We start from the raw sequence: 11,352 nt of genomic DNA on the forward strand, positions 1-11,352 counted from the left end.
AGAGGTTTAACACTCCTCCCACCTTTCAGAATGGAGGGGGGGGGTCTGTCATGGAAATGAAACACACATTTCTGCATAACTCGAGAATTAATCAAGCAAATGGAAACAAATTAGGCATATGGAGGTTTTAGGGTACAATAAATGTTTCTATGATGGTTAGACTTTCTACCCCCTCTAAGGGGGGGCTGCCATACAAATGAAACACAAATTACAGGGGACACACAAACACAAACTTCTGCATAACTCGAGAACTAATCAAGCACAATTTGTGATGTGAGGGTTTTTGGGTATGAGAAATGTTTCTATGATGGTATGACACACCTCCCTCCTCTGGAATGGAGAGGGGGTCCCATAAAAATATTACACATATTTGAACCAAAAATAATCCAATCAAACATGACAATTGAAAGTTTTCGGGAAACTCTGAAGGAAAAAGGGAAAATTCGGAAAGTAGAATTCCCATATGTTCTACAATTACATAGTGACAAGTACTGTTAGTCCATGTTTGCGCTAGTGAAATTGATCTTTGTTCGAAACTAGAAATGGATTTTAATGTAATGAAACGCACTCCTATATCTTTTTCTATCTATAGCAATACATTGAGACGGCAAAAGTTCCACAGGGAACGTTAACGCCATTCAAGAAGAAGAAGAAGAAGAAGAAGAAGAAGAAGAAGAAGAAGAAGAAGAAGAAGAAGGGTGAATTTTGACCCAAAAATTGAAGCAATAAGAATGTTTCTTTTGAGTATGTAAGTATGTAAGAGTATGTAAGTTCAAGCAGAAGATTTTGATCACAGTGAATAATATTTTGGCAACACGCCCAGAAATTTCTACGCAACATCCACACTCCTCTCGTTAACAATATGGAAACAATAAACAGTGAAACAATCTATGAGGACTATGAAACTTTGAACTTTTTCTATTTTTTTCCAACTCTAAAATCAAGTATAATTAAATAATTTCTAAAATAAAAATACATTCAATAGTGAAATTCATGAACATAATTATTGTATGAAACGAAAAGTACGTTACGGATTGTGGGAAAAAATGTTTATAATATTTTAAAAAAAATGGTGGGTTATATCTATGATATAACCGCAAGGTTGACGTGGGACCACCATTGTCTTAATAAGCATTTGTATTGTATTGATTAAATTATTGATTAAATGAAACAATTTTCGAATTTAATCGAATTCAACATATTTGCTTTGTAAGTAAAAAGTTTGAACAGTTGCCATGAAAGATCAATTCATGCATTGTAATAGAATATGATCTCCGTTACAACTAAATTTAATGACAGTCCTTTTACGTTTGATATGATGCCTAGGACTACCAAAATATGTGAACGAAAGAATTGTCGAACGATCATTGTATTTAACATTTCCTTCTGAAATTATTGTATCTCTAATGTTTAAGTAGTTCTCGAACCGCGAAAGTTCATTCGCCTAAATTATCTGAAATGACGATTTTCGCAGGCTTCTCAGTTTAGAAGTACGTTTTAGGGGAACATAATTCGGTCTGCGCAAAGACAAGCGAGTACGAAAGTACTCGCAGCTTGCATATATTTGCAAACCGGATTTCTCCAGGCATCTTTGTTTTGAAATTCTTCTTATCAAACACATTTCGGTGGGAACAACAATATCTCTACTTGCATGTATTTGCAAAGCGGATTCCCACAGGCATATTGATTAAAGTCTGTGTTGGGGAAACCGTAAATCGGACCAATCAAAACTTGGCAGTAGGGGCATTTAGATAACGTTTGACATTCTACAGTTATTCAATTGTTTATCTCATGAAAAACAACATTCTATGAATTGTGATAGACGCATAGAAATATTTCCTATCAATTGATGCGAATATCTTTCCGATCAATTAACAACAGCTCGTTTATAAGCATTCGAAATCTTTAATTTTATCCAGCATGCAGTGTTGCCACATTTTTATCTACACTGCGTTTCACAACTATAGAACCACTCATTTTCTCTGAGTTTCCAGAGATATGTAAGATGTCGGATGAATTGAAATATATAGTGTAGGACATAATAAGTATCTTCTTTTATAAGACTGGCCATTTGAACTTTATTGTTATGTTCAGGCGCGAAACATTAGAAAAACATAAATTCCAGTGTTTCATAACTATAGAACCAGATGGAGAAACTCTCACTGCTTTACAAAAATAACGTCAATTTAACATGAATTACGATAAGTTTCTAGTTCGTAGGTCATCTTTAGTTCTCAATCAATTCAAACAACCCATTGGGGGTGGTTACGACCATGCTGTGCCATATTGTAGTGTGTATCTCGTTCTACGCAAAGGATACTGCTCTTACTGCTTATACTCATACTGCTTGTAAGCTGCATATACTATTCGTCCAATCACTCCTCATAAGTTCCTGACAGGGTTTTGATTTGGTAAACAAGCTGACCAGTCCAGAATCTGAAGCTCCTATTCATTAAACCATGCCATAACCTTCCGGATTTTATTAATTGATGCCAAATTACCCAATTCACACATTGTGTTTGATGCAAACACAGCAGTAAATGATTCTGAAGTACTTTTTTGCACTTCTGGCTGTTCATTCGTGTTGATGGTCTCAGGCCTTCCAGAGAAAATTCACCCCAGTACCATAAAAAATCCCATTTTCAAAGCTACGAGTCCACAAAAGAATGTGGAAGCTTATCCCATGAGTTTTACTATTGCAATTGCAAGTAGGGTGAGTGATACGATTAATTCTAGCAAATAAAATTTAAATTTGGAAATTTAATGTTGGTTGCTTCGTGAAATTTCATATCAATGACCGATCGGGTATTGTGAAACATTTAGCACAAGTGTAATTGTAAAATTGTTTATGGTAGCAGTTGTGTGTGCTCCCGTGGCCGAATGGTTAGCGTCATAACTAACATGCCGGGTGTTCGGGTTCGATTCCCGTTCTGGTCGGGGGAATTTTTCGTCAAAGAAATTTCCTCCGACTTGCACTGTGATCACGCGTATTTTAGAGCTTGCCACTCAGAATGCATTCAAGGCGTGTTATTTGGCATAGAAATCTCAACTAAGTACTAATAAAAATGACGCAAGTAATACTACGTTGAGACGGTGAAGTTCCTCTAGGAACGTTAGTGCCATTGAAGAAGAAGAAGAAGCAGTTGTGTTAAACATGATTTAATATTTGAAACGATTTATTTCAATTTTCATAAATAAAAACCAAGGTGTGTTCCAGCTGGAGAACGGGTCGTTCGGTTTAAGCTGTCTGTTTGGTTGTGTTCATTTTCACACAAGGGAAATTCATGCGGCGAGAAAAAATTGGAAAAGTGAGGAAATATTCGAACAAGTGATTTTCCATATGCTCTACTTATAGTATTAGGTGTTGTTAATCCAATTTAAATTCGCATTGGGTTGAATAAACACTCAAAAAGTAAAAATTATAAAACAAAATTACCTTTTACATTTCAAATATGTTTTCTCTATATTAAAGTAACATGTTTTTACTGATGAGAAAAATTGATTATTGTGTTCGGTAAACACTGGTTGAGTGAAAAAACAATACCCAACAACCAAACAAAATGCCACCAAATCATTATCAAAGAGTTTAACGATGTAATTCTTCAAACATATCCAACATATCAACATATCAACAGATAGCCTAACGGAATCCTACGTCAACTATGCGGTCGTGTCTCGGACACAACTTTCCTATGACTTTTAACATCAAAAACGATTTGATAATTGGGTAATTTTGCATCAATTCATAAAATCCGGAAGGTTATGGTATGGTTTAATGAATAGAGGCTTCAGATTCTGGACTGGTAATTTTTTTTAGCAAATCAAAACCATGTCAGAAACTTATGAGGAGTGATCGGACGAATAGTAGACGCAGCTTACAAGCAGTATGAGTATAAGCAGTAAGAGCAGTATCCTTTGCGTAGAACGAGATACACACTACAATATGGCGCAGCATGGTCTTAACCACCCCCAATGGGTTGTTTGAACTGATTGAGAACTAAAGATGACCTACGAATTAGAAACTTATCGTAATTCATGTTAAATTGACGTTATGTTTGTAAAGGAGTGAGAGTTTCTCCATCTGGTTCTATAGTTATGAAACACTGGAATTTTAATTTTTTTTAATGTTTCGCGCCTGAACACAACAATAAAGTTCAAATGGCCAGTCTTATAAATGAAGATAGTCATTATATCCTAAACCATATACTTCAATTCAACCGACTTCTTACATATCTCTGGAAACTTAGAAAAAATGAGTGGTTCTATAGTTGTGAAACGCAGTGTCCAAAAATCATATTAATCTGTACTTTTTCTTCAACAAATCTGTACCATGGAAATTATTCGTTGTAGAAAAAATATACTTCATTAGAATGAAAAAACACTCATTTATTTACTACAAATACTACATTTACAGATGCAAGTCATTCGAGTGTTTGATGATGCTTATACAAAGCATCTATATTTAATCAAACCTTTGGTTTCAAAATAGTGTTCATCGTATCGTTGCTGAGCCGATTTCGAAGCTTATTTCCATTTTGATTATATTCAGGAAAATATGCCGAGGAGTGAGGTGTTTTGAGAACGATACAAACAAGGCATCGAAGCGCCGAAAATGCATGTGAACCATCAATTCTTTTTAGATATCAAATGTTTGTCCACCAATCCTGTACATGCTCGTTTTCTGAAACTGTCATTTCCTTACGGAGTAATTTCACCTTTAGGATACGGAATTCATTCTCCAGATCTTGTATAGTCTCATCGTAGAATTTCGTCGTCATGTACATTAATGTTGCTTTCTTTAACACTAGAACTACCGACATTTGTTATATACCTAATTCTATCAAACCGGTCATTTTGACCGGTGTGATGTTTATCAGACAAAATACAAAAATTCGAAAAAAATTTACAGAGAATAAAATATATTTCATTCTAATATTGCAAGTACATCATAAATACATCTATTTGCATAAAATATAGTATTTTAATTTGTATTTTTATTATACATAAAAGTCACATGAGGGTTGTGTCAAAGACACGACCGCATGGTTGACGTCGGATTCCGTTAGGATATCTGTTGATCTTGGGTATGTTTGAAGAATTACATCGTTAAACTCTTTGATAATAATTTGGTGGCCCTGTAAAGGGTCGTTTTGATTATCGAGTGACGATGACAGAAGAATGGTAAACAGTCGTTGGATGGTGCGTATCAGATAAAAGATACTGAAGGAACGAGATATGATGAAAACCGCCCTCTGTGATCCTAGACGAGATGCCCTCTGTGATATGTATGGATGAAATATAGAAAAATAACTCACCAATGTAATATAAGATAATTACCAATACCGAACACAATTATCAATCTTTCTCATCAGTAAAAACATGTTTCTTCAATATAGAGAAAACATATTTGAAATGGAAAAGGTAATTTTCTTTTATAAGTTTTACTTTCTGAGTGTTTATTCAACTCAATGCGAATTTTAATTGTACTAACAACACCTAATACTATATGTAGAGCATATGGAAAATCTCTTTTTCTTCACTTTTCCAATTTTTCTCGCCGTATAAACTTTCCTTGTGTGAAAATAAACACAACAAAACAGACAGCATAAATCAAACGACCCGTTCTCGAGTGGGAGCACACCTTGGTTTTTATTTATGAAAATTGAAATAAATCGTTCCATATATCAAGTCATTTTTAACACAACTTCTACCATATACAATTTTACAATATAAAAATTCTCCCGATTTGCATATATTTGCAATGCCGATTTCCCCCAGGCAGCTTGGTTTTGATGTCTCTGTTAGGGAACACATTCCGGTGAGAAAAAAAGTTCCCCCTACTTTCAAGTATTTGCAGTGTCAATTTCCCTCTGGCAGCTTGGTTTGGATGTCTCTGTTAGGGAACACATTTCGGTAGGAACAAAAGCTCCCCCTACTTTCATGTATTTGCAATGCCGATTTCCCCCAGGCAGCTTGGTTTTGATGTCTCTGTTAGGGACCCGCCGCATGTGTCGTCAATTTTGACCAATCAGAAGTGGGTATTTCCGTTAGGATAGGGGTTGAGATTTTTCAGTTGTTCATAGTTAGTTTCATGACATATATTATTTTCTTCAATATAAAAAATGTTATGGAGTGCCGAAATCGATTGACGCAAAAAAATAATTAATTCGTCATGAAATGACTGAGCAATAAGCGTTTGAAATTGGACAATTTTCACGATGTACTCGATTTCGATTTTTAATTTGTACCCCAATATGTTCCCGAAAGACGTAATCCTACGTCAAAGCATAAAAAAGTTGGAGAAACAGAGTGCAAAGTGCAAAGTGCAAAGTGTTTTGAAATGTTTTGCTGTAACTTCTTGAAACATCAACCTATGAAGATAAGATGCATATCATTTTGAAGCTAAAATTGTTTTGTTTTGGAATATGTTATGAACATATTTTTATCTGGGTGTATGTAGGGTAAATGATCTTGGTTTGTCCAGTCGAAAATATGATCATGGTTTGTCCACTTTTTTGAGTGTATCCCCCAAACTCCTGTAAACATTTCATATTGATACGCTTAGTCTTTTTTACTAGCCGATCGATCAAAGTTTGGATTAAATTAGAGCAACACTTCATCGCACACTGTACCAAAATTACAAAATGCTATGCGTACCCTCGAAATGAACGATTCGTAACTTCCGTTCTCATGCGTTTGTGGGTATGAGATAGTTCCATTAGGAGAGATTATAGCTATGTTGACGGTCATTCTCATCCAAAGATGACGACAGTATCAACATTCTTCTTAGTCTACGTAGTCTCTCTGAGGAAACGAACACTTTTTCTTATGATTGATCATCTATATTTCAGATACTGGTCAAATTTCAGAATTTATTTTCATAAACATCTTGATCGATATCAGCAAAGTCTTCTCTTGAATCTGTTACGTCCTTTAAAACATTTTTGCATTTTTGGGTTAAATTTTATAACTCGATGAAAATATATATATTTAGATTATTTTTATTTTCTCCCCTCAATATAATACAAATATACACAACTTACTTATATTGGAAACTACTATAACTGTATTTTTTTTTAATCAACCCAATTGTCCACAATATAGTGAATATTTCAACTGAACTAATTTCAACATTACCTATTTATTCCGTATACAACGACTGTCAATGAGAATATAAAATTGCATCACAATATATTATAAAATTCTTAAAATTCCCCAAATTTTGTGGTTTAGAAGCAGTAATTGCTCCGGAAGTTTTGATTGGTTGGCACCGTAGTGGCAGATTGACGTTGTTTCTAAGCAATTTTGGAATTTGAAATTTTAAAAGTCACAACCGGTCATTTTGACCGGTCGGTATAAATAGATATACCACATATGTATATCAGAAAAAAATGGAAGTGAGAGACCAAAACAATTTATAATATTAATCAATACATGAATTAAGTAAAAAGTCATAAGATCATTGAAAAATAGAAAAATAAATTTCAATACAAAATCTTGCGAACGAATCATATAACCGGTCATTTTGACCGGTTGTTAGTTCTAGTGTTAAATGTAAGAAATTTCACACGCGGAAAAAATCTGTGCCTATCTGTACTTTTTGACGAAAATCTGTACTCTGTACCGTACAGAATCTGTACCAGAAATAACGAAAAAATCTGTACCTTTCCAGATAAATCTGTACGTGTGGCAACACTGCCTGCATGTTCTGTGTTCAGGTTTTTATTTCACCCCCATTTACTCCGGTTAGACGTAGACTCACGTCGTCATTTTTGTTGTAGAAATCTTCTAGTTATACGTCAAAACAAATTTCATCCATAAATGTAAACCATACAAATGAGAATTCGTTTGAAAACATATATTCGAGTATGTTCAGAAATAAACAAGCGGCGGAGTTTATTGTTAGAGAGACGACACAGTATAGTCAATCGTGCCATCGCGAGACATAGTATGGTACAGGTGCGCCGTCGCGATAGGGAAAAAAGGTTTCACGATTTTTACGATCTCCGTTGTACACTCAACAAAAAAAATTGTGTATACTTGTAAGATCCATTTTTATTTTAGAATGTGGTGTAATATTCTCGTGCATTGGTATAACAGCATACAAAGTTATCTGGATAGCGTGTTGATGTGGAACAGCCTTACAACTCAGCCACTCTTGGTTCGTTCCCTGCTTTGCATCGTTTGGGGATTTTTTGGGTACAATTCCATGCTGACATTCTGTCTGAGAGAATAAGAGGTCTGATCCATACATACCAACATTTTGACACTCCTGAAAAGTGTTTTTATTCGTGCACTTGACGCTTTAGCACAAGGAAATGAATCTTTTATGCCAAGAATTGTATTTTTTCTGCCAACGCTAGTTTGGGTGTAGTTAGTCTTATAATTCGATCATACTTAAAACAATGATGAACGGTTTTTTTTCACAAAATCAAAGTCATGATAATTAACACGTTCGATCTGTGTTTAGTTGCAAATCAAAAGTCTATGTCTCCATAGAAAATTCCCTGTATGTTAACAAGTTTGGTTTCTCAAATTTAATCCCAACGGAATTTAATCAAATACGATTGGACTCTTATTGAATGCTTATTGATTATTCACCACGCATGATAAATGGAAGCCATGGCTCAATCATTGATTTTCACTGACTGATCCACAGCTTTCAAACGACGGGAAATATTCTCGCAAAAACTTATCACTCGTTAGCAAACAATTTCCATAACTCCTAATAGCAATTATCTTGCTCTACGGAATGCGCGAAGTTATGCTTTGCTGCAGTGATGCACATCCATGACTTACGGTTAGTGATGTCGTTTTTAAGATGTGAAAAAATAAGTTTTGCGATACATAAATGATGCACAGGACATTTCCTCCGTTGGAAAAAGTTATCTTATTAGAGTGATCATTGCAGAAATACTTATCGCTTGCGACAGTGTCAGTCAAGTGTGAACTGAAAGTCATGCGATTTGCCTGTTATATTCCCTTATCTTCAAAGTTATCAGTTAGTCGATTATTTCACTACACTCGAAGCCAACAGTATCTCGTTTTAATCTTAAGCCTCCCAACAATTTGATGCCAGTTTTATCATACCCAGTGTAAATAATAGAGTGCGAAAAGGTCGAGGGAAAATTAATTCCGCCATTAAAACCAATTATCGCAATGAATCAGCGCGGTCGAATGCAGTTTAATATCGACACGTTATCGCTACCAGCGGATAGGCGTTCATGCTTAGAAGCTATAACAACTTTCTGTTCGCACCTCCTGAGTCCGTGTTCATGCTTGTCGGTTCAATAACAGTATTTAATCAACCCCACTCTCCTATCAGTGTCTTTGGAGCATCCGCGCGTGTAGACATAGCAGCATCCGATTATATTCCTGAAATGTTATTAACATGCAAAGAGCAGTTCAATTAGTTTTGTTGGAAGATACAAAATGCCATAAAAAGATAACATTTTCCGAAATAATTAAAGCAATTGGAATTTCGCTGATACTTCAAGAGGATAGGCTAGTTTAACTCAAGCTCCAACTCAAATTGAAGCAGTTACTCCTCAGACTCCAGGGTGATCCCCATTCAAAAGCAAAAGCAAAACCGCCCATTGAACATCCGATGACAACATCGGATAACCATGTGTCGTCACTGGCGAGAGTCCGGACTGCTTTTTGAAAGTTCATTATTTTGGCGTCAAATCATTTAACCGATATTAGCACTCTGGCTATCCGTTTCGACACAACCCGCAAGAGTGGTCCTTTTACGGTCATCATTAAGAGTAGCGTCACAAAGCATCGTATAGCCGTACCTGGGTACTGTATCGGAGGGCACTTGAACGCACAGCTGCTACAGAACAGCAGAACGTGTTGCAAATGTGGTCTCGTGAAATAGCTTCTATCAGCTCCAGCATGTCATCATCGAATACCGGAATCACTAGTCCTCGAATGGAACCCAACGATAGAGAGACCCAAACCAAGCGGATGCTATGCACAGTTCTACTCGGTCGAGAAGGTGGCAAGTACTTCTGCAATTGCTTTCATCAATTTGATCAGGTGATGATGAAAATAGTCTACATTATACCATCGAAAATCGGAACATCAGCCGGAAACAAGGCCTCCAGGCTGAGAGTCATCCTGTGTCCTCTGCGGGACACTATGGCACGAATTGGATCATAAGATAGCAGAGTACTGGATCCGACGTGCTCTGAACGGATGTGAAAAGAAAGTAATCACATTGCAAACAACTGAACAATATGTGCACAGATGAGATGGACAAAATGTATGCAAATTTATGCTTTGTTCGATGTGTGAAAGGGTGTTCTTCCTCTTCCGTCCATTTTTTTCCCTCCGAAGAATGAAATGAGTTCGTTGTTCTTCTAGCATTTTAACCCCTGCATCCGAGAGCTTGTGGGAAAGTCCACGAAGCTCTTATTCTATGAGATAAAATTGTTTATCCAGTGGGATTCGTTCCGAGTGTACGACGGTTCGTTTTTTGCAAGTATTTTAATTTCGACAGTCTATTGAAGCTTAAATTATTCCAGCTAAGAACTGTGTTACAAAATGTCCAACATTTGAGCATTATTAGCATTTTGTTCTACTTTCCGTCCTGATGCCGGAAGAATTCTGAAATTGCAATTTCCATTTCTTGACCAACTGTGTTTTCATTCCATTACACTCACAGTTTGCCCAAAGCAGTGAAGTCGTGGTGTTATTAAAATTACTCTTCGGAGAAATTTTGTCCCGTTGGTGTTCCCGCAGCTTTGGTAGATTAAATGTAAAGCTTTATGAAATATTCTGTCTAGCTTATTCGGCATTACAGGATGGCTAAAAACTATCCGGCCGCGAAGCTTTGCGCAGTAGCGATGCTAGTTGAAAGCAGTGTTGCCACATTTAAATCTGTACCAGAGCGGTCAAAAATATTTCTCATCTGTACTTTTGACGTAGAACTACGTCTTTCATTAAGGGTGTCAAATCAGAAAACAAGTCACGTTTTTATGAAATAAAGTTAACGTTAATAACTATTTTTGCCGCGAACGGATTTTGGCGATTTACATACTAAACTAATCGGAAATTCCGTAAGATTTGTTTAATATGCCATACAATATAATCCCCTGGTTAGTAAATGGTTAAAATTCATAAAAACTTTAAGTGTTTCTATTTTCCCATACATTTGTTCTGTCCATTTGAGTGCTTTCCCGAACAGAGATATCAATAACGAGCAACTTATCGACGACCAACGGAGGGGAAATCGTAGGATTTAAAGTCTCCGTGAACAAAGGAAAAGGAGAAGAATGGAGGGGAATACTTGCCTAGAGTATAAACAGTGGATCTCGCTGAGGCATCCTTAGAGGCGAATGAACTGCA

Source organism: Toxorhynchites rutilus, chromosome 1, assembly GCF_029784135.1.
Source record: "Toxorhynchites rutilus septentrionalis strain SRP chromosome 1, ASM2978413v1, whole genome shotgun sequence".
Taxonomy (NCBI): domain Eukaryota; kingdom Metazoa; phylum Arthropoda; class Insecta; order Diptera; family Culicidae; genus Toxorhynchites; species Toxorhynchites rutilus.